General features: G+C 39.5%; 1 long non-coding RNA gene across 3 annotated transcripts in view; it reads left to right on the top strand.

The window, feature by feature from the left end:
• Window positions 1–5,000, top strand: part of LOC138032312 (uncharacterized) — a 96,355-nt gene that overhangs the window by 29,706 nt on the left and 61,649 nt on the right. For all 3 annotated transcript variants that reach the window (XR_011128337.1, XR_011128336.1, XR_011128338.1), the window contains one exon: window positions 4,375–4,742. This is a non-coding gene — a long non-coding RNA (uncharacterized lncRNA). The remainder of the gene's footprint in view (window positions 1–4,374; window positions 4,743–5,000) is intronic.

Genomic DNA, 5,000 nt, shown 5'->3' with positions numbered 1-5,000 from the left:
CCCCTCTTTTCCATCAGTGCTCCGTTTTAAGGGTATTTAAAGCTACTTAGGCTACACTAAAAGGAAAAAAGTAGAAACAAGGATGTGAGATCCGGGGATCAAACTGGGGAACTTATGCACCAAGGCCGCGCACTAAACGACTGTGCCACCCTTTCTCCTTGCAGTTTACAGTAATGCCTTTCGGCATTTTGGCGTACGCTCTTATGCTTCTCTCGGTCAACCTTTCTCGAAACAGCTGTACACTAAACAAAAAAGTGTTTCTTCATTTGCTTATCCAAACAATTTTATCTATGGCAGCAAGACAGGGTTTAGTGCAATAAGTGACAATCGCGTGTCAAAATGTTGTAAATTTATCAAGAATGGTTATTTGAAAACCATTGTATAAGATTTGTTTTTAAAAGGGCAATAAACCATTTGTGGACCACTACTGAAGTTTTGTGCAAATAATTTTTGTAAATGTAAGATTATAGTTTTAGGTGCCTGGTAAGGTGTATTATGAAAACTCAACTAATTAAGTTGTGCTTTGTTACTCATAAAGATGTGTGAGAGAACACTTCTTTCTGAAAAACACGCCTGAACGTTCGTCAAATTTGGGACAAGGATTAAACCCAGCTTGAGGTGTGTTTTGGGAACACACCAAGGTGTGTTGGGATAGCTCTACAAGCAGGTGTGTTCGGGTAACACATGAAAACGTGGGTATTTGTACATGCCTTTGGGTGTGTTGTTTTGGGGATCTCGGGTGCAAACCCCGTTGAAGTCCTAGATTTTTCAGGGTTCTCTACGCAGTTGCTAAAATTGCGTTCATAACTGCGAGGATAATAACTTAACTTCATAAGAGATATAGGTGATAAAAGCATCCAAGCTACTGATATAGATTCAGCCAAGCTTAATTAAAAGCGGAGCTCCCGTTTTTAACCCCCAAAACGAATATAGTGTACACAGAAATAACTATGATTCTGCATAAAACATAAAACTATAAAAGTTAGAGATAACAAGTTAAACCGACGTTTCGGAGTAGACATCACTCCATTATCAAGGTAAAAATGTTCTATGATGCTAAAATTACAGTATTAAAAACGATTGACGCTAAGAATTAACATAATAAGCACGTGCGAAATTGGCTATAAGAATACTTTAGCACGAATGGAATCCGATTGCACATTGAGGCTAGGCTTAAGTGTTCTTATAAATAACATTTCAAACACTAAGCAATCAAATTTGTTTTTACATTTTTTGAGCACCTCAAAGCGTTTAAGCAGGTCCCGAGGGATCGACCCGTGTGCGTTCTTATAGTGTCTGGCAATAGCCGAGGACTGTTGCTTATGTCCCTTTACACGATTGTGTAAATGTCCGCGTGTGTAGCCTACATAACCTTCATCACAAAGGTCACATTGAAATTTATATACAACACACTGCTGATTTATGATCGGCGGCTTTGCCTCTTTCACTTTCAGTTCCTGTTCAATTTTTCTGCTGGTAAATACAGGCTGGATGGTTTTGTTTACTTTCAGGCTCAAATCCTTAAGTTGTTTTTTTACAAATTCTGCTGAGTTTTGGTCTTTAAATGGCAAGACTACTCGAACCATGTTATCCGTCTCTTGGGCTGTTGATAAAGGTCGCGGTTGGTCGCAGACCTTAGAGTCAACAAAGCGTTTGATAGTGGAATTTACGAGTTGTTTCGGGTACTTTAGGCGTGAGAAAACTGACTTCAAACGGTCACATTCGTCTGAGAAATGTGACCAAGAAGAAGATAACGTCGGTTTAACTTGTTATCTCTAACTTTTATAGTTTTATGTTTTAAGAAATCTCTTTTAATACGATTCTGCATAAAGAAGCATTAAGCGGCATTAGCGTATACGGTTTACAGCGATCAAACATCTCTGAGCTGACAGCAGTAAACAAAAAAGCCATGCAAACGATAACAAACAATTTTAATCATTAACTAAAATTGAAATTGCATGCACAGTAATCTCTTTGATTCACATCATTTTCCGTTTGACCTCTTTCTTCAGTTTAGAACAACAGCAAATTTACTGATGACAAAGTCAAGCCAAGGAGAATTAATTCGCTTACTCGACTGCGATTTCACAGTCAAACAAAGCAGCTCATGACTGGATATCCATTTCACACAAAAAAAGCCTATAAATCGAAAGGGATTAATTTAGTGTGGACAGTCGCTACAGTAATGATGAATTCACTGTTCCAAAATAAGCAACCATAGCCGCCAGCCTCAAAACTGCGCGACCCCGGGCGCGCGACAAACAAAACAAAGAATAGTTGCAACTCATCGCTGTTTGCCGAAAATCGCAGGTTCGAGCTTATCAAACCGCTTAGTCTTATCTGGCCAAAAAAGAATCTAAGCTGTCCTGCATTCGTTGCAGATGAATGTACTGCAATCCAATATAAATTGACATGGCGTCGAGAATTCGGTTATAATATGTCTGACGAAGAAGGTGATGATGACAAGAAAACTTGCCAGTGATGTCTGCTGTTGAATGGCGACGTCGTGTGTGATTGTTGACGTATGCCAGAATCTCTGTCAACATCGTGCCGGAATTGCAAACGTTTTCAGGCCTTCTTCGTTTTTTTTTAGCGAGTTTTACAAAATATGTGAGGCAGCGAGGCAGCGTTAAGAAGGAGAACATTACCTGAAATCTAACCGTTGTAAATAAGTGTTCTGTCTATCTCTCTATTTCTCTTAGCTTTACAGTAACTGTGTTCTTCATTTTGGGGGTGCAGGGATGGCGCAGTGGTGAGAGCACTCGCCTCCCATCAGTGTGGCCCGGGTGTGATTCCGAGATTCGGCGTCATATGTGGGTTGAGTTTATTGGTCTCTACTCTGCGTCAAGAGCTTTTCTCCGGGTACTCAGGTCTCCCTTCTCCTCAAAAACCAACATTTGATTTGATTTGCGTTAATTGTTAATTTCAGTTTTTAATGTCCCTAATTAGTGCTCCAGCGCTAGAACGACTAGACACTCAAATAAAGTTCCTTCCCTTTGGTCTCCTTTTATTTCCTCGGCTTCTCTTGAGGCCCCGCCTGGGCTTGAGGCATCACGCATTGGCGAGTTTTCTTGTCATCATTGTCTACTTCGTCGATCAGACATGATGACCGAGTCTCGACGCCGAAAAAAGTTATATTGGCTTGCTGTACATTTGCTGCAACAAATGCACTCATAAACAATGTTTGGGACAGTTTAGGTTCTTTTTGGCCAGATAAGACTTCAAAAAAGCGGCTTGAAAAGCTCGAACGTACGATTTTTGCAAAATCTCCTGGGCAAACCAGCCGACCGACCTTCGAGGTGGCGGCTTGCTTAATCAATTCAATACGGTACCTCCGATCGGCTTAAGGTAATGCGATAAAAACCATTTTTCAATAAATAATCATTGGCGATTTTTTTTTACAGCACTACTTCTTTGAGTTTTGATAATCGATTCTAAGTGTGGAGCCTTGAGACCACCATGTTCTATGTCACAAAGAATAGAAGACAATTGTACCCGTGTCGTTGCCTTTCCATAAAAGTCATATATGATGATATTGGCTTCTTTAAACACGTTTTTGTATATAAAAAATAAATAAATAAGCCTGCACATTGGAACTACAAAGGTCTTAACTATTTGAACTCAGCCTATAAAAATAGTAAGATTTCACCATCTGCATAATTTAACTTTCCTTAGATTGATGAATAAATGATTTCCTCAAAGTTGAGCTTCTGCCCAAGGAAAGGGTCACTTGTGACGTAAAAAGGGACCCCAACATTTTTGACCACCCTCTTGGGTTCAGCCATGCTTAATTTAATTTATTTTCCTCGCTCCCAGGTGCTACTGAGATTTTGATTCCCAAGAAAGAGTATTTCTGTTTTCTCATAATTGATGCGGAATCCTAATCATTATCCACACTCTTCTGTTGTATAAATACAAATCCTTATATTTTTGTTGGCTTTCCCTCACACTCAGCTGCAATCACTAACCATAACTTAAATTGGTAAAATTCCTTCAAAGTTATCCACTTACGCAGAATCAGGAACTTGGCAGTGATATTAAATTGCAACAGGAGGCGTCTTCAATTGACTCCGCCTTCTTCAAAATACCAAATTAAGATGAAGTGCACCACATGCCGTGTATTCAGCCTATACCATTTATCTGGACATTCCCTCATGTAAACAATGATGCTTCATAAGCTTGGTTGTTATGGTTGGAATGCTTTATCTCGTAACAGTTCTGTCAATATATACCCCGCTATGGACTGGTTTGAATTCTTACCACTGCATGAGCTGTTAGAAACTATTGGGAGCTATAACAAAGTTAAAAATGTTGTATTTTTTTCTTTTTTCCCCAGATTACTGATTAATGTTGATCTCAAAGCTTTTTTTGCAGGTTCCGCTGGGGAAGTAGACCTTATGACTCTCAACATTGAAGGTGGCGCCGGACATGCATTTTTTAGGGAAATGTTTCCGACTTGTGGTGGAGTGCAGTCCATTGGACTAAACTAGTTAAAGCTTTTAATCGATTCATGGACAAATTCAAAGATTTCAATGGAAAGTAGGACGTATTGTCCTTAATCAGCTACTTATCTCGGTTTTCCGCGTCACCTGCAGTTGAAATCATGAGTGGAAGTGGCAGCATTCATGTTACATTTCCTGCGGATTCGGAACTTTAAGAAGAGAATTTGTGAAGCATCAATGCTGGAACACGACCAAACTTCTTGTTCCTCTGGTGAATGGTGAAAAACCGGATTACGTCAGGTAAGCGTTGAAAGCATTAACGATGGCTTTTTTAAAAACAGCTTGTCATCAAGTTGATTAATCAATTGAAGCTTGAATTTAATTAAGAAACTTGGACATTGAACAGACTACTTAATATACTTTAGGAAAGCACTTGTGATCTCCAGGGCCTCAATGTAACCAAAGGTCAGTTTTAGCGAGAGACGTTTCTGCTACTTTGAGCCACTCAAAATAAGTACTTCAACAAAAGCTATCTCGGCTGACATAACGTGTGGGTGG

This window comes from Montipora capricornis, chromosome 14 (genome assembly GCF_036669925.1).
Source record: "Montipora capricornis isolate CH-2021 chromosome 14, ASM3666992v2, whole genome shotgun sequence".
NCBI classification, from domain to species: domain Eukaryota; kingdom Metazoa; phylum Cnidaria; class Anthozoa; order Scleractinia; family Acroporidae; genus Montipora; species Montipora capricornis.
This window is presented reverse-complemented; position numbering and strand designations above follow the sequence as displayed.